At 33.7% G+C, this 20,146-nt stretch overlaps 1 long non-coding RNA gene across 2 annotated transcripts in view; it reads right to left on the bottom strand.

Moving 5' to 3' along the window:
• LOC309661005 overlaps positions 1-18,942 on the bottom strand; it is a 471,219-nt gene extending 452,277 nt beyond the window's left edge. For both annotated transcript variants that reach the window (XR_014263781.1, XR_014263782.1), the window contains exon 1: positions 17,530-18,942. This is a non-coding gene — a long non-coding RNA (uncharacterized lncRNA). The remainder of the gene's footprint in view (positions 1-17,529) is intronic.
• Positions 18,943-20,146: the final 1,204 nt, after the last annotated feature.

Genomic DNA, 20,146 nt, shown 5'->3' with positions numbered 1-20,146 from the left:
CTATGATATCTTAATGGTGAAAACAATGATTGATTTGTAAAGCCCATAGAACTCTACAACACAAAGAGTAAACCCTAATGTAAACTCTGCACTTTAGTTAATAATAATGTATAGATTTTGGCTTACTGTTTGTAACAAATGTTCCACACCATGCAAGATATTAATTAATAATTTGGGGAACTCTGTGTGGTTGGGGTAGAGGGAGTACCAGGGAACTCACTACTTTCTCTGCAACTTTTCTGTTAAACTATCAATGTTCTAAAAAGGAGAGTCAATTAAAAAATAAGCTACCTGTTTTGTGAAATATTAAAATGTTTTAATATTCTTAAATTTATTTCTTCACGTATTTGATAATTTTAGTGTTTATATGTACCTTTAAAATAATAAAATTTAATATTTTTATTTGACTCTACTTGGAAAATTTAATAACCCTTACTTCTCACCCAGATATTGTGTGCTAAAATATTGTTGTCTTTAATTAATTTTCCTCTCCCATAATATTAATAATAGAAAATATTAAACAGAAACAGTCATTTCTGAGGTTTTAAAAAATATATATGGAAGCATACTTAAGGAAGCTAACACAAAAAGAGATTCATTCCAGAATGAAATAACTACAGGATGAGAGTTTGAAGCAAAATATACAAATAAAATTAAAATGTTGGCTGTTGGGGAGTTCCTTGGTGGCGTAGTGGCTAGGATTCTGGGCTTTCACTGCTGTGGCCAGGGTTCAATCCCTGGTTGGGGAACCAAGATCCCACAAGCCGTGTGGAGTGGCCAAAAAAAAATTTCTTTTGGATGTTATACCTTGTTTTTAACCCAAGGGAATCCCCTGGGGAAAAAAATTGATGAATTTTTAAAATATTAGGTGTTTATAACTTTTAAAATATGGCATTCTCATGTAAAACCTCTCTCTCTGAGATGTCCTTATTCCTTCCATGGATAATGCCTCTCTCTGCACAATTATTGCCATCTTCCCTTGCCTCACCTGGGACCATGTTCTGTTGTTACCCTCTCTTTCTTTACCACTTTCAGAATCACACTTCATACTGGCTTTATTTTTTTCTTGCCTAAAATATTTTAAGGCCTGCTGTATTCTAAGTCTTTAGTATATCAGGGATGGATGGATGAAACTTTATCTGATACTTTTTTTTTTTCTCCCATGTGGATGGGTTGGGGAAGTGAAATGGGAGAAGAGGGTTCCTAAGAGTCAGGTTGAGTCACACGTACAAAGGGAATGCCAAGGACCTCTGGCTGGAAGCATCTGTATGCAAGAGACATCAAAAGTCATTTCCAGTGGGTTCAGGCTCAAGGAATAAAAATTAGGCCAGGCTGGTTGCCAGTGAAGGGAACTCCTGGGCTATGAACTGAAAACCCTGCATAGGGACAGTGTTTGAGTAGTTGCCTTTTTAACCTTTCCTTAGCACTGAATTTTACTCTTAGATGAAGATTTAGATTTCTCACTTCTACCTGGACATTTCTATATAGATGAAATACTGTCATCTAAAAGTTGAATCTGTCCTACTCTCCATGAACACTCACTTCTTCCCTTTCTTATCTCTCAACTCAAATATCACTCCTTAGTCATCCTTGCTAGAAAGCCAAGATTTATTTATGATTTTTTTTCATTTTCCTGCTCTTATGTCTAAATTATATATTAGACCAATAAATCTACTATACTCTGTACTCAAAATGTGCTTTTAAAAATTACTGGCAAGGAGACTTAGGGGCAGTGACTCTTTCTCATTAAAAATTACTATGTTGTTTTCTTTAATATTTAGTTGCAAGCTTTATTTGGGCAGGAACCATATAGGTTTTGCCTGCTATTGAATGCCCAGCACCAACCAAACAATACCTGGCATATAGTTGGGATGTAAACCTTTCTGGAATGAATTATAAGCTAATTAAATGTTACTCAAGAGCAAGAAATAATCTCTATCTCCAACCCAAACCCTTAAGATTAATCTGGATGGTAGATATAGGAACCCCAGCTAAAAAATTCATAATGTTACATAATTATTATTACCAGTGTCTGCAAATGTCATAGAAATTTCCTACTGAGGAAAATTAGAAATTTTTCTGTGGGTAAGGATCTGCTATAGACGGTATTTAGTTTAGCACAAACTTTAAATAACATTTAGGTATTGAAATGTAGATCTGAGGTTTAGTTTAGGAAGAGGAATAGGCAGGAATACTTACCTGCCCTGCTTATAGTGATAATGAATGAGGGGGCTAGAGGCTGGCCCACAGGGAGAGGTCAGAAAAAGGCAGTGAATGGAGACTAAGAATATAGCTTTTGGAAGAAAGTCAAAACTTAAGGAGAGATGTCTTATGATAAAGTTTCCAAGATAAGGGATAACCAATTGGAAGAAAAAGGGTTCTAAGCTATAGTCTATGTGGTAATATAATTATATTAGCACAAGTTCTACTATACAGGTTAACCTGTGTTAGCTGTATTTTAGGTAATTGAAGAAACCACCAAAAACCCAAAACCTACATCTCTATTATGTTATACATTTTCTACATCCCATATAATTTAAATAATTATAAATTATATAAAAATTAATAAATTACATAACTGTATATTAAAATACATATAAGTCAAATAAAAATATGTCCTGCTGATTTAGTTATAACACACGGATTTTATTAAAATCAGAAAAAAAGAAAAGTTATCTGAGAAATAGAAATTACATATGTATTAAAAATTAAAATTTATTAAAATCTTATTAAAATTAAAATTCATGAACAGTTCTTAAAATTTCAGGCGAAAAAACGAATTTTATTTAGAGATATTCTGAACTGTTCATATTAAATATAGATAATACTGTATTAATTCATAGACAATGACCAAATGATACCAACAATTTAATTCTGGTTTTCAGACATATCCTTTGACTACTGTAATACAGCTCAGATAAATTACAAAATATCTTACTGCTAGTTTATTATGAATCATATTTACTATAATTATGTAAATGTTTGATTAAATATCATGAATTTCATGAGTATATTTATTAAAAATTCAGGTGATGGCTGGTTAATATTATAATACTTTTACAGAAATCCCCAACAAATTCAGTTTACATTTTAAATATTGCTATTTAAATTTAAGTATTCTTTTAGAAAACAATCTCACCTATGAAATTTTCAAAATACTATGCAAATTATGACATAGAAAATGGTAACTTTTGTTAACTAAATAAAATTAAATCTACTAATCCCTCCAAAGTGTTTTCAAACCAATTATGGCTTTATACATCTCTCTTATTACCTGTATATACATAATACTAGCTTCATAAATGTGTACTGCTAAGCACACAGAATAAATGTAAAGGGATAAAGTAATGTAATAGGAAGAAGTGAAAGAAAAACAGAGAAACCCTAAAACTGAAGGTACTAATTAAAAGTTGTGGGAGAAGAACAAAACAAAGCAAAGAAAAGAATGTGAGAGTTATATATAGCTTTACAATTGGCCACTTACCTGCCTCTACAGCATGTGTAATGATTAATTCTGATTGAAGAACAAAGACTACTGGTTTGATGTGCTTAACTAGCTGAATTCCTGAGAGGGAAAAAGAACTGACAACTAAAAAGAGACTGATAATTTTAATTTTGAATAATCTGAAGTTTAAGTTTTAAAAGGGGCAAAACTATTAAAAAGTATATGCTTCTCTTACATTTTCAAATTGACTTGAGAAAACACAGTGTTTTATTGTCATTAGTGCTTTATAGCTATGATATTTACTGATTTCTCAAATTAATCTTATTACAGTTAGCCTAAATCCATTAATTGGTCTTGAATACAGACATGTTTCCTGGCCACTGTAAAAAACTAACACATTTTCACAAATATAGACAGAGGTTTTTTTCCTTTACATTTTGAAGACTGAAATTATAATGCAACTCACAATAAATATCCAAAGAAGCTCTGTAGCTACTAGGTAGACGGGTATATTGTGATTTCATGTCATTGTCATTATGTGTACATGTGCAAACTTAGCAGTTTTTAAATGGTCCAATCACCTAATTATCAACTTTGTTGAATTATTTTTATTGGAAGCAGTTTGATTTAAGCCAAGTTTCCTGTTTTAACTTAAAATATCTTCAAATGTATTATAGTGAAATTCAATACTGGACACAAAATTTCTTGACACATATTAGACAATATAAATAAAGGCAATTAGATAAACTCTAATTTAAAATAACTAGAAGAGACAAAATATTATTCAGGTTTGTTTGGTTTGCAAGTGACAGAAATCATTATTAAACAGAATCATTAGATATCTTGCAGAGTTAAGCTTGGGAAAATCAGGGATACAGCTTGATCAGATATTTGAACATTTGAGAGCATCCATTTCCTTGTCTCGTTTCTGCTTTCCTGTGCAGCTGATTAATTCTGTTCTCTCTTTTCATACTTATTTCCTTTACCCCTCAATCTACTTTGAGAAAAATATGAATATGAATATCTTTTTTTTTTTTTTTTTTTTTTTTTTACCAGGAGGAAGAGAGAGTTTCAAAACATGATTTGAAGCTTAAAATCCTTAGGGATCTCTTTGGCCCATCTTAAGAGAAGTATCCAACCCTGGATCAATCAAACGTGACAAAGGCAAGAGGGCTGTGATTAACCTTACTGAAATCAGGTACCATCCTAAGACTAATCAACTATGGTGGCAGTAGGCTGACATTGTAAATGTGACCATTCTTAGGTAAAGCTCATTGTTGGAGGGAGCAGTTATGACAAGTGCTGGAATGAATAGGTAGCTAGTCTCATAAGTTTAAATGTATCCTGTATTTACCACGTCTCAAAATTATACTGAAATCTTAAAAATACTAATTATGACAAATCTGATGATTATTGTGATTATTATTATGGGTTATAGAAAGAAACATGCCACCAGAATAATGTAAGTAATTCCTAAGCGTTTAAAGAGATGTAGAAAAATTTTCAGATTCTGAATATGATAAGGAATAGGCACAAAGTTGTACTGAGGTACCAAGGAAAGAATAGTAGGTAATTTTACGGATTAATAAATGCTATTTACTGACTTCCAGAACAAGACAGCAGAGATAGGACATAATCAAATCTAACTCTGGAAATGATTCAAAGGCTATAAAAACAAATTTATGAATATAACGCTGTGCTAAAACAAAATGAGGATATAGATTTTGCAAGAAGCAGAAATTTAGGTTCATGCATAAGAGGAATATGCAGTTAGGAAAACACAGTGGTCATTCGGTCAGTAACGATGCTCCTATGAGACCAAGTAGGGAGCTTCTTCCTAGATGTTGGAGCAGAAACAACACTGACTTAAGGCAAGAAACAATATTGCCATATGTGCTCTACATATAAAATTTAAAGATGCTCATCAACTGGGCCAGAAAGAAGAGGTAATCACTTTTTAAAAGTTTATACAATATTTGAAAAATGAAAATCAATAAAATTTTTTAAATTCTACAAAACATTTATAGAGAATAAAATTCAGTCTTACAGCTTTTAATAGGTACTAATTGCATTCAGAGTAAAAAAATCTGTGCATAATTATGGATATGGTAGATAATTTTTCATGTAACAGACAATATAAATAATTTTATAAAATAAATTTGAACATATAAACTCTTCTACAAAAGTATAGATGCAAGAAAAATTGTCGAAGACAAACTGAAGTTTTTACCAAACTAATTATAACTAAAAACATTGAAACATGTGTTAAATGGCAACACCCTAAATGGTACCAGACCCAGACTGATTTGGGAATGAATTTTGGCAAAACTTCAGGGAATACATATTTTAGGAAAATATAGCAGACAAGAATGAGATTAAAAGGCAATGCTATGATTGCAAAATGAGGCAGATATCCTAAATAATATAGCATACCCAGTAGGATGTTAAAGAATACTATTTTGTGACTAAGTAAGACAAATCCCATGTAGTAAGGTGTTTCAGCATGAAAAAGAATATTACTGTAATTTACTAAATTAATAGATTAAAGGAGAAAATACATGTGATCATCTTTATAGAGGGATAAAATGACAAAATTCATTACAAGTTCATCATATTAAAGTAACCATTGTGAACTGAAATTAAAAGTGAACCTCCTTAAATAGACAAAAGCATCTATTGTAAGCATCACACAGAAAGAATGCCTATTCTCACCCTTATTATTACATTGTAATTGTGTTCCTAGCTAACGCAGTGAGACAAGAAAAAGAAATGAGAGATAGAAACATTTAAAAGGAAGAGTCAAGGTCATTAGACTGTGCAATATAGTGTAGCTGTTAAAAGTAATCACTTAAGGGGCTTCCCTGGTGGCACAGTGGTTCAGAATCTGCCTGCCAATGCAGGGGACACGGGTTCGAGCCCTGGTCTGGGAAGATCCCACATGCCGCGGAGCAACTAGGCCCGTGAGCCACAATTGCTGAGCCTGCGCGTCTGGAGCCTGTGCTCCGCAACAAGAGAGGCCGCGATAGTGAGAGGCCTGCGCAACGCGATGAGGAGTGGCCCCCGCTCGCTGCAACTGGAGAAAGCCCTCGCACAGAAACGAAGACCCAACACAGCCAAAAATAAATAAATAAGTAAATTAAAAAAAAAAAAAAAAGTAATCACTTAAGTCTGGAGCAAGGACTGTTAAGATGAGGTTTCAAACCTCATCTTTGCCATTTACTGCCAGATAACCTTGAACAATTTATTTAACATCCTTCTGCCTTTGATTACTCATTTGTAAAACAGAGGTAATAATAATAACAATAACACATACCTTGCAAGGTTCCAATGAGGACTGAAAGAGTTAGTTTACACCAAGAACCTAGAAAAACTTTTCATTGGTAAATACTGTGTAAGTTCTTAATTATATTTTTAATACTTACAGCCAATATGAACATCTACCAGGAAAGAGTTGAGAGTCAACTGACAAATGTAAATAATCAGAGATTTGAAATATTGTCAGATGGAAGTTCAAAAAACAATAGTTTTCAGACAGCAACTTTACTAATAAAAAAAGGACTAAATTAAAGATTCCATTAATATGTCCCAAAGTATAGTTATCCACCACTGACCTATTCCCCCTTGCAGTCTTCCCCATCAGAGTAAATAGCAATGCCAATCATGGAGTTGCTCAAGCCAACAAACCTGAAGCTGTCCTTGACTTCTTCTTCCATACTCCACTACTTTCCATCAGTAAATACAAAATCAATCCACTTCTCTTCATCTTCATTGCTACTACTCTAATCCAGGATAGTATAATTAATTCCACAGCCTCCTTACTGGTTTCTCACCTTTGACTCCTCTTCTTTATTTTCAACCAAGAAGTCAATTATTCCTTTAAAAGAGAAATTAGCTCAAAATATCCTTTGATTCTCATCTCATTCAGACCAAATCCCAAATGCTTAAAACTTCTGAGAATTGCTTATATAATTTGGAGAACAATTCCTCTCTGATGTCATCTCCTATGTCTCTCTCCTTCCTGTAATCCACTGCAGGCTCACGAGAACCTTGCTATTCTTCCAACAAGCCAAGCATTTTTCTGCTTCAGAAGCTTTACACTTGCTGCTCCTTTTTTTCTAGAAGTATTGTCCTTCAGACACCTGCATAGCTTAATTTTTCACTTCAAGTTCTTGCCCAAATATTATTAAAGATTTCCCTCATCCCCCTATATAAAATTGCAACCCCAATTCCTCATCTGAACATTCCTTATTTACCCGTACCCAGCTGTATTTTTCTCCATAGCAGTTAAAAACATACAGCATGTTATGTGTTTTCTTGATTGTTTCTTTATTGTCTATGTCTTCCACGTTAGAATAAACTGTGAGGTGAGCGAGTTTTTTGCTTGTTTGTATTTCTTTTACTTTTTGTTTTGATTCCCATAGTTATATCTCTAGTACCTAAAAGAGTGCCTGACATGCATTAGGCACTCAGTAAACATTTGATTAATAAGAGAAGGAATGAATATACAAATGAAATAAAATATAAAATGTTTAGCAATAAAACAAAAATATTTAAGATTGTTATGACTAAAACTGTATGACATTATTGATAAGATTTTTAAAAGACCTGCAAGTTTGGAAAGGTATATAATATTCATTATATTGCAAATACTTCAGATCTCTTTAAATTAATATACAAATTCAGTGCATGTCCAATCACAATTTCAAAGAGATTAATCACGGACACCAACACACTGACTGTAAATAGATACAACCATGGAAATGCTGTTTATAGCAGCAAAAATCAGAAAGCCACATAAATTGTCATCACTTAAGAAATAGATAAATAAAATGTATTATAACTAAATAACATTTAGATAGAGTAAACTAGATCTATATGCATCAACTTGAAGATAGTAAAGAAATAAATTAAAAGCGGATATATATGCATCTATACACATGCTATATCAGTTACATATCCATGATTTCAATTATCTTTAAAAGGTCATCATGCAAAAGAGGTATTTATTTTATGTGAATGTAATATTACTGATTTTTCAAAGAAAGTTAGGAGTTTACAAATCAAACTTAATAATTACCTGTGAAGAGAACAATAACAGAAGCTTGTCCAAATTTAGTGTACTTTATTATGACTTAAATGTGTTAAAGTCATTGAATTAACGTATGACAAATTATATTTCTGTTCTTAAAATTAATTTTCAAATCAGTGATGTATGGTAGGTTAATAAAGAAAGATGTTTAATGTAATGTTCCTCTTCCCCCACCCCGCCCGCCAAAGTGTTATTAAATTAATGGTGTGTTTTACTTAGAGTTCATGACATTTAAAAATCAATGAAATACGAGATTTTTACTTTGAAACTGGTATAGTGCAAAATATGAGGAATTACATCTGAAAAATTGGAGTAATGATGCTATTTAAGGATCAATATTGCTAAATATCCTACCATCAGTATATATATTGTTGTTACTGCTTATGGAAAGTTTGGCTTTAAAGTCAGAATGCAAACCTAATACATTGTTCACATTGACTTCTGAAAAATTCCTTCTAAGAGCAATACATTAGAAATAAGCATATTTTCTCTCCATAAGCCCAGTGTAACATTATATTTTCTCAGTACTAGAACAGATGGCTCTTCTTCATTTTTCTTTCTATCAGCATAAGACACTTGTTAAAAAAGAAAAGAGAAAAATATTTTTCATTTACGCACTGGCTCCTCTCTCATTCCCTTCAGATACTTGTACTCTGGGAGGGTTAGGGAATGAAGCTGATGCAAGAAACCTGCAACGAATCTTGAGCGCATGATCTCACTGAATGAAATAAATGATTTAAATTATTATGCCTCATTTTATTTTATTTTTCTTTGTCATACTGTTGATTTATATTTGCTGAGACTAAATGTACTTATGGAGAAGCTATTCAGACCCCAGCCACTGAGAAACATAAAGGAAGAGGGAATACTCCGAAGAGAGGCTTATCACCTAGCTGAGAAGGCAATATACCTGAAACAGCACGGATCTGCCCAAATGGTGTTTTAGTGTTGCTTATTCCCCCAAGAGGAACCAAAGATCATAGACACACATGTCAGTGCTCTGGGGAGTACTGGGGTGGGTGGGTGGGGGGAATCTAAATTTGGGAGATCTGCTGGACATAGATGTCCATGTCACCATCCTACCTGTACCACGAGCAAAAGAATGCTTGAATTGAACAAATGAAGTTATGGGAAGATTCAAGGTGGGAAGAGAAGCTCCTGTGAACTTGTGTGTATAAACTTTGTGTTTTTTCACTATAAAATTCTTGTGATTTCTACTACTGAAAGTATGTTCAGTGGGGATGTTTTACATATCTGTATTATGAATGTTCGTAAGTGCCATAGAGTATTGGGCCCTTTCAAAAGAGCCACATATAAAAAAAAATGCTGATACCTTTAGGATCTCACAACCCGATAAACACTTTTGAGTTACAAGTCTCTATGACTAGTGATTTTGCTGATTGGAGTCTCTGTTAAAAGGAGTTGGGCTTTACCCAATGGTACCCCTTGAGGTTTTCAGCTTCTTGCTTCCCTGTGGGTGGTTACTAGCTGCACTCCATTTTACAAAGCAGCTATTAGATAATTAATAGGCTTTTTTCAAAACTAAACTTTTAAGTCGTGGAGGCTTTGTAACTCTTGAGGACTTCAGTTCCTGGTTATAAAACCTTTGCATGATTTTCAGATCTGACCACAGGCAATCACCAAGATGAGTCTCATGGGGAAAAGTGTGCCCTCCTCCTACTGGACTTTGTCCACAGCCCAGGTGTTATAGTCTCTCAAGAGGGCTGCATAAGGGACTCAGGCCCCCTGGCTGAACATGCTCTTCACATATTTACATTCCTAGCCTGGTGCCTAAGTTCCTAGGTCTCTTTTTCTGAGACCTTTTCTTTGGGTCTCCCTCAAAAGTGAGGTGACCCCCATGTTTGTGCTGATCTACCTGACCATTGATCAGCGCACCATTCCAGGGGAGAAAAGGGAACAGGGAGAGTCTGTACCTTCTCAGGCTTTAGACTCTTGCTTATACCATCACAGTAACGAATTAAAAGCTCAAGTCTCATTTTTGACTCATTGTTACTTTTCTGGTAGCTAAGTAGCCAATCAAAGAAAGTTCTCTCACCCAACTCAGCTGAGCTCCTGACAACTCTCAAAACTGATACTCCCATTTTGGGATAGCTCAGTCAGAATCAACAACTAATAATGTGGGAAAGGCCCAACAAGCCTCAGTTGTCAGTGGCAACTGGAAATGATATACTCTAAGAACTCAGTAGACCTGACCCAGTAGCATCTTGGCTTTATGTGAAAAAGTAGTAGCTATGTTGTTAAGGGGAACTTTGTTCCCCACTCTGTCCCCTTAAACAAAGCTCCTGGCTCACGAAAGACACTGATTTACAGAGTTCTCTTAAATACCTGGAGCATGGCTCACTAATGGATGGGTTAGGCTGACACCTAATGTGTCCACTGTGTTCCTGCTGATGTTCAACCACAGCACCAGCAATGCAGAGCTGGAAATGGGTATGATCACTCTGTTCAATGAGCAGAAATCAAGGCTTTTCTGAGAGCTGTGATAAATTCTTTCCCTGATGAAACTTGTTATATTTTTACTGACACTTGAGCTACTGACGAGCCTATCTCGTCAGTCTGCCACTTGGAAGACTTCAGAATGGCAAATTAAATGCATCCTTCTTAGGGGCCACAAACTGTGGAAACAGATCATAGCTGCTGATTGGACCATCAGGGTAACTCAGGTAGCATCTATGGTAAAGACCTATTCTCTGATGAGACAGACTGGAATCAAGCTGCTTATCAAGACTGTACTGCCCAGATTGCCACTCCTACCCTTTTGATCTTCATGGCAATAATCCACTATCAAAGAGTGGGCACAAAGGAAAGGATTCCATGTTTCTAGAAGAGGGGCTATCACTGCATGTTAGATTTGTGACACTTAGCAAGTTGATATAGTTGCTCATGGTGAGGGAGGTCAAATAGCATAGTATTTGCCTCTGCTTACTCCTGGCAAAACCAAGGTAGAGTGTGTGTATTTGCTAATACATCCCATTTACCTGGGTTAATGCCTCAGGCCAAGTTAAGAGGTTAATACAGAAAATTAAGGAAAAAACCACCTGGTTTTCTAAGATAAACTCTGATGATTTGTGGGATTTATAGAACTAACTGGGTCAAGTACCCTTTGTGGCATAACTGAGGACAGCACTGCAGGTTGGTCTCATTTTGCTGCTCTAAGCCCTGTTCACAGTAGCCTTAATTAAAGCATTGGATTTGGTCTCAGCCTCTGTCGCAGAGTGGCAGACAGAATGATGTGCTCATGGATAATTTGCCCAGAAACCAAATTGAGGTATAAACAAGGGGTGGATATATTTGAGAAACAATACTCCATCTTCTCTCACGTTTCCACATATCTTATGAGCAAAGCACTAACTGTACTTTTGTTATAGATTATCTTTTCAAAGTTTTTTGTAAAACAGTTAGCCTTGGAGGATAGAGATAGTGTCTCCCCTCAAAGCAAAGAGCAGGTTTGCTTTACTGTGTAATATAATAAAATAATCTTTACCTCTGGTAAAAAAAAATGTTAATAAAAAGGTTTGCATAAAGCCAATTATAAAAGATTTGAGTTTCTAAGCTCAGAGTTCTGGGAACTAGTGCATAAATCTGTTGAAACTGTGATAACCTCAATTGCTATGAGAAATAAACTATCCTTTGTCTTCTACTGGAATCCATGAAACTGTGGAGGCTAATGTGTTAGATATCAGTAGGACAAATTTTCAGATATTTCACATTTCGTGTCATATTCCTCCCTGTGCATATCATAGGTTCATCACCTCTTTTTTTTGTTTGTTTTTTTTTAATGTCATCTTTTCACTGAGGCTATAGTCACCTTATCTAAAATTACTCCCCCTCACACCCACATTTCCCATGCCACTTCCTTGATTTTCTTGTCTCAGCACCTATATCTAGCAATCCTACTGTATTTTACTTATTCATGTAGTTTACTGTGTCTCAACCAAAGAGAATGTATACTCCCTGAAGGCCTTTGTCTATTTTCTTTATAGTTTAATTGCCAGTATCTAGAACTGTGGTTGAAACATGGGAGGAGCCCAACAACACTCTTTAAATGATTAATAGGGTGGCAAGGGCCGTTAAAGATGCTGAGGAGAACAGGGGAATATATTTGGAGGCAATGGGAGATAAAATGTGCAAGATAGATACATGCCGAATTCTAAGTCTTTGAAAACCAACAGAGAACAGTAGATTCCTCATCCTGAATTCACTGTTTTTGAGAACGGAACCAGAATACCCTAGTTGTTACTCTTCCATCTCACTTTGGTACAGAAGATCCATAGATCTCATCAATTCTACCAAATAAATACTCTAGGATTTTATTCCATTCACAGCTTTTTGTAATTTGACTCACAGTTAAACTCTAGTCTCATATTTAACCATTCTTCTCTGTGTTTTGCATTTACTGACATATTTAACATATTCAAACACATTGGTTTTTCAAATCTCTTTATGGCTTTCTGTGTTCTGATGGTTCTCCCCTCTTTACCCATTCATTGGCTTGCTATCTTCTATTCATACTTCAAAACTTAATTTGAATGTATTCTCCTTTAGAAAGCTGTGTTGAACATCTTCACTCATCCAAAAATATGTCACCGAATGCCCCCAAGGGGCATAAGTTTAAATCCTCCATAGACATCATTAACTTAAATTGAAATTGTCTCTTATTCTTTCATACTAGAGTGTTAGAATAGAAGATCCTTGAAGAGAAAGGACTTCATTCTTTTCATTTTTTTAAATGCATCTATGATTCCTGTATCAGTACCCAGTTCACAGCAGTAACTGAATACAAATAAAGTTAAATTTACTGCTGTAAGGTACTGTGTACAGAATAATTAATCTTAACATCAAATATATTTATAGTTAAAGTCCACTTGAAGTGAGTTTTGATTTTGTTTTACTGAGTTTTGTGTAAAATATCAATATGACAATATCTTAGTATGCATTCAGTAATGCATAAAATATGCATTGGTTGAGAAGTCATTATAAATCTGTGGATTAAATCATCAGAATAAATGAGATTTCTGTGGAAGACAAACTGTGCTCAGTGTGCTTATTCCCTCTTCTCAGTTTTGTTTCCTTCATACGATTTATCACTGTCTGAAACTGTACTATTAGTCTGTTTTCCTGGTTACCGTTACTCATCTAGCACAAGATTGAATAGTTCATGGGAGCAAAGGTCTGCCTGGGTCACAGTCAGAATTATGGCTGTCACCTAGAAGACACTGAATAAACATTATTTTTCTTTTTCCAGTTGCTTTATCTTGCCCCAAGAATAATTCATGATATTAATAATCATAGAGAGGTCTGATATTAATTATGAAGATTTCTAAGAATTCAGCAAGCTTATTTCTTCTGTCTTTTAAGGATAGGGCAAGCTTTGAATGGCCAGTACACATGTGCTATTATTCTGAAAATTGAGGTTACAACTTGTTTTAAAAACATGCCACATTTACAGCCTTTTTAGAACTCGTTGAAAAAGATAAGCATGTATTTTATTCTTATAAATGGCATGTAACATGCTTTTTTTTGTTTTGTTTTGTTTTTGTTTTTCATGGAGCCCCAGTGATTCTAAATAGGAATTCTTTGAAATGTCAAAGAATTAGGCACTGGTAGTGAGATGATGGAGAACTTGTAGGATAAAAACTAAAAGTTGTAATAATAAGCTAACTTTTCTGTTATTGTTATTGTTCTGCTAACACTTTATTTACCCACAGTTCCTTCTTACATGCTGGGTGGGAGGGATATTAGTAGCAATGTTCTTTCAAATGTTTAACAACAAGCTCACTATTGGAAACACAAAGCAAAACAAAACTTAAACTGTACCACTTACCAATTACCATGGTGAAAACATTTTCGACATGGTTGATTTCAAGCTACTGATGTGTCAGTGGTTCACAAAACTCCTAAAACTTTGTTAGTTTTCCTAAGTCATTAGGAGTTGGCTTGGAAAACAGAATATGTTTGGTGGGAAGAAACAGAGGAGATTAAGCCTGTAAAAATTTGTGTTTTTTGATTCATGCTTGGCTTGGGATTCATACTTACTTGCCTGGAAGGATGCCTACATGTGAAACAATTATAAGATTTTTCATTCAATGATGGCTGCAATCTTTTACCATTGTTTTCTTAGTACTTCAAAAGTGTCATGGCCACAGAGAAAATGGTTCTAGTCGCTTTTACCATGTAATAATTAGATAAGTAAATTCTATATTGTTCTTTTTTTACCTGCAATTAGATGAAACATCATAGAGTGGAAAGAATTAGGAGTTAAGAGACTTAATTTAAATTCTAGTCTTGCTCTGTGAATCTGATGGTTAAACTTGGTCCAAGTCACTTAACCTCTTATAGCTTAGAATTCTTAATAAATATTTGTTACATACTTGAATGAGAGTATTAGACTACATGCTCTCAAAAATTCATTTATGTACAAACTTTACTGACTGCCTGGATACTTCACAACTCAAAACTTTGCTACCTGCTGTGATGACATCATGTAATGCGATATTACAATAATCTTTTTGCAAACAGTGCTAACTTGAGTAACATCAATAAAATTAATTATTATAATACATGCATAATGCATATATAAGAAGGACATCAAACATATTATAAAGAAACAAGTACAGATTATTTTGTGTTAAGAACAAATTATCTTCAAGATAATTTATAAAAATACAATATATTCAAGTATACATTATTATTCTAGAATATATTTTTTACCATCTATATTAATCATAGAAATCACCAGAAGTAAAAAAACAAATAAGAAACAAGCACAATTATATCAATATTTAGCAATTAAGTTCCAATTAATTTTGAATAGATACATTTGTAGTAGTGATGGTACAGCAAAAAGATTAATATCAATACTTAAAAAGTTTCCTCTTTAAATTTATTAAAGAAATTTTAGAGTAGATAAATAAGAGGCAAAAATTAAGGGCATAATACGGGCAGCACACTTGATTCTGGTCAAGTTTGAATATAAATCTAGTCTTAAGAAGCCTAAGCCTAATTCATCCTAGTGATGGATATAACTGAATGTCAATAACTGAAGATAAAACTGCCTATTGAGATCAAATAAAAACTGCCTATTGAGATCAAATAATTGAAGAGCCACAAATTTCTAATTCTTTGAGTAAAAATTGTTTTTCTGAGGGATGTTCAGTAAAGTTCAGAAGATACTTTGAGTGACAGTGTTTTCTTTTGTTTTTGTGTTGTTTTGTTTTGTTTTTAATGCAGCCAAGGTCCTTTCTAGTCAACATGATTGTGACTGGCCACCTGGCGATTGTCACCTTCCCTTTATTGAACTGGAATCTCTTGGTCTTAGAAACTTTGGATAAAACCATTTCTTAATATTGTTCAATTTTAATGTTCAGTATATGGAATAAACATCTCCTCTACTAGCATTTCCCAGTAGATATATAATGTGGGCCACATATGTATTTTTAAATTTTCTAATAGCCATATTAAAGATAGTAAAGGGAACAGATTAAATTAATATTAATAATGTATTTGAGCTAATTCAACATATCCAAACTGTTTTTATTTCTCCTTGTAACCAATATAAAATTATTAATTATAGTATTCTTTTTTGTCTTCAAAATTAAGTATGTATTTTATACTTATGATACATCTCAAATAAAATGCAATATTTTCAACAGCTCAAGTGAAATGTAATCCCACCAAAACAATAACGTTGTGTTTAACAGAAATATACAGATAACACTTCAGCTTTTAAATTTAAATTAAATTGAAATAAAAAATTTATTTCCTCAGTCCTACTAGCCACATTTCAAGTACTCAGTAGTCAGATGTGGCTAGTGGCTACCCTATTGGGTATCTCAACTCTACACAATAATGTGGGAGTAGAATTTACAAGAAAAAAAGAAAAACTAAAGAGAGACTATATATCTACACATATTTTCAGGTATTTTTTTCAGACAAACACAAGTAAAATTTTATTCAACTATTTTATGAAAAGTCAATGAACAATCCCTAGAGACTCACATTATAATCTGGATTGCTTTGCTTACTCTCTACTTTTAAAGACTAATCCATTTTATACATTTAAATTAAAAATTTATGGTAAAAAGCTGTTGTTGGGGAAGGGGGAATTTCTCCCCTACCCTTCTGAATTCTTTTGGCTGGTCTAATAATTAAATTGACACAAGACAGATTAACAGGAGAAAAAAAAAATTAATCCGTACATATGGAGGTCTCATAGAAACAGGAACTCCAAAGTAACAAAAGCAGGCTGTTTTTTTATCATTTTTAGACAAATAAATAATTACTTGTCAAGATTTAACAAAACAATAGGGCTTGTGCTTGGGGTAGCAAACTAATAAAGAAGTAAAGTTTATTTATACAGTTTTCTTAATCTCGATTTCCCTAACTCTGGTGATAAGGACACTTTCTAGCCTCCTGGTATAAAGAGGATACCTTCACATTAAGAGATTTATTTCTCACTTTCAGAGAGAAAGAGGGAGATCAGAGGGTTTTAAAATATTTTTTCCCACCAATTTTTTCTCAAGCAACTTTAATTAAAATTAATCAACATTCCATTGTTACAAGTCTTAGGGCTGTCTGTTCCGAGCCTCAACACTTCCATTTTTATGCCAAACGTTATTAAACAAAAGTTAAATCATAACTTCTTAATAAGACTTGATACTTAATTATGAAGAACAATAACTATTTAAATTAAGGACTCATAATAAATATTAAAAATGCAATTATATTTTTTCATTGGACTGACTGCAAATATGATCATAGATTAACCACTTAAACTTTTTTTTCAGATGTAAGTAAATGATAACATCTACTAATACTATAAGTGAAAGAAACACCACATGGGTTTAGGAGGCAAGAATAAGATCAAAGTTGTATATGCACATAAGAAACATAATAGCAATATTGGGTAACTAATTAGAATTGCTTTTAGAGAAATGCGTATTTTGTATTTTAGAGAAATGCGTATTTCACTTACAGTCACTGTATCCTGTAATTTTCGTTGCTGTCTGTTGCTGTGAATGGTGAAAAGAAGTTCCATAGACTTGTCTGGTCAGAATAGGCCCCAACTGCCACATGGTGATTCTACGGTAAATTACATTCACATAGTCTCCTGCAACTGCTCCATTTTCTCTCTGAGCTGCATTCTTCCAGAGAGTGTAGTTGTTACAACACCTGGCTCTTTGCCCTGGATGCTGCCCAGTTTGCTTCTGTGACATTAACCTGGTGCCTGAGAGTCTGAGTGTCAAGAAGGTTGACTCATTTACAGTTTTCCATTATGTAGCTCTAACATTTTATGTTGTTTCCTAAATAATAGATGCAGTTTAGCTGCCCTAGCCATGGTAAAAATGCAGCTAGTCTCCTCAGTGGCTTTGTAACAATAATCTTCATTGCATTACCTGGATATACAAATATATGTTTTCTCTATTTCCTTATTTTTTGTTCACCCATGTGCCTTAGAAGAAGGCTGGAACTTCCACAATTAGAAAGAACCACCCCCCTTCTTTTCTATTCTATCAGGATTTGAGCATGTGAACAGGATGTTATTCTACTTTGATATATATTATCATATATGAAAATTTATATAAATTAAATCCAGTATATAACATTATTGCATATGAAATAGGAAGGTATAAAAAGATCAATTATTCTATAAACATAACGAATACTCCTTTTTTTCTGTGGTGTATTAGTAAAGAAGTGATTATAGGATGTGACAGGGGTTTTAACTAAACATTATGTCAGAAATTTGGATCCAGAAGCTTGTGTATTTATGTGTTGTGTCTTTATCAAATGGTTTTTAATTTGTCCAAAGACAAACCCAAATGAACACAAAACAAATACAAAATGGAAAATACATTGTGGAAGCAAAGAGTCAATGATTTTGTTTTGTTTACATTTTAAACATAAAGTAATAACCACATTTGGACAGCAGAGCTAAGGATGTCTAAGTGTGTATTCTCTAACCTGAACTTTGTATTCTTGAATTAATCCTGAAAACAAGGCATATAAATGTTACAAAAAGGCTGATTTGACAACAGAATACATATAATTGTTGTTGCTATGCTAGGGGGAAAAAGGGATTAATAATTCAAAGGCTACCTTATTTTAAGGCTAACTTTTAACAATCTCAATACATATTCTGTTGTCCAATCGGGATGGATATGTATATACAGGAGAAATATAACACTGTTTCTTTATCAGAAATATAATAGTGCTGTGTTGATCACGACTTTTAAAATTTCTATAAATAATGTGACATAGGTGGACAGAATGTTAAAGTACTTCTTCTTCAGTAATTCAACTAGGAGTTGACATATCTCTAAGTATGCTCCCCTTTAGTCATTACTTCTTGTCACCCTTTGAAAATATGCCTGAATACAAGAAGCTATTTTTCTTTTTTTTTTTTTTTTTTTTTTTTTTTTTTAATAAATTTATTTATTTATTTGTTTTTGGCCGCGTTGGGTCTTCATTGCTGTGGGTGGGCTTTCTCTAGTTGTGGCGAGCCGGCACCACTCTTTGTTGCGGTGCGTGGGCTTCTCATTGCGGTGGACTTAAGTAGTTGCGGCACGCGGGCTCAGTAGTTGTGGCGCTTGGGCTTACTTGCTCTGCGGCATGTGGGATCTTCCCGGACCAGGGCTCGAACCCGTGTCCCCTGCATTGGCAGGCAGATTCTTAACCACTGTGCCACCAGGAAAGCCCAAGAAGCTATTTTTCAATAAGACATTCAGCTATCAACACTTATTCTATGGTAATTCAAGTTCCTTTGTCTTTTAAGGAAATTGCTGTTGAATTATAGTCTTAGACCATCTCTAATAGCACAGTTACTAAAACTGATTTTTCATACATATTCATAACTATAACCATAAAGACCCTTGCAGATTTCAAAATGATACATCAATCAATGCCACGGATTCTTGCTTAGCAACTCAAAAAATAGAAAGCATAGCCTAATATTTTCTTTGTAAAACACTGTGCATTTTTATGTAAAACATTATCAAAAAACAATTTGTCTTATGCATATATATATATTTATATCACAGATGTACGCAAGGTTGAGAAATAAGCAAAATGCTAAAAGAGAGAACTCTTTATGCAGCTCTCTGCCCTTCAAAGTCAATACTCTGCCAGGCAAGTAATAGAGTTCTAAAGGGAAAAACTAATACAGCCCTAAGCTAGGATACTGTTGAACTTGATTTGGCCCAAAATAGTAGGTAGCAATGTAATTCTGCAGTGTTCCATACCTTCTCATGATCCCTAGGTAACATTTTTTCTCACCTATCAACACTAAAACATGAACCTAATGTAGGAAATTCTAGATTAAAGTCTTGGGTTGAAACATTATGAAAGAAATTTCTTTATACAAAATTGTTTACTTTTCTTTTCCAAGTAGAGGAAAAAAGTAAATGGAAAATCCAGCATAATAGCAACAACAAAGAAATAGACAGCACTATGAAAAGGAGACTACAGGTGTTTAACAATTAAACCTTCATCTTATCAACAACAACACTAGTGAAATATCTGTTGAAGTAACCTGATCATATTAAATAACACTTTGAAAGTTCTTAATTTTGATTTTTATATCATATTATATA

Source organism: Balaenoptera physalus (assembly GCF_965194825.1).
Source record: "Balaenoptera physalus genome assembly, chromosome: 5".
NCBI lineage: Eukaryota > Metazoa > Chordata > Mammalia > Artiodactyla > Balaenopteridae > Balaenoptera > Balaenoptera physalus.
Note: the sequence above shows the minus strand (reverse complement) of the source record. Positions and strands in the feature narration are given on the sequence as shown.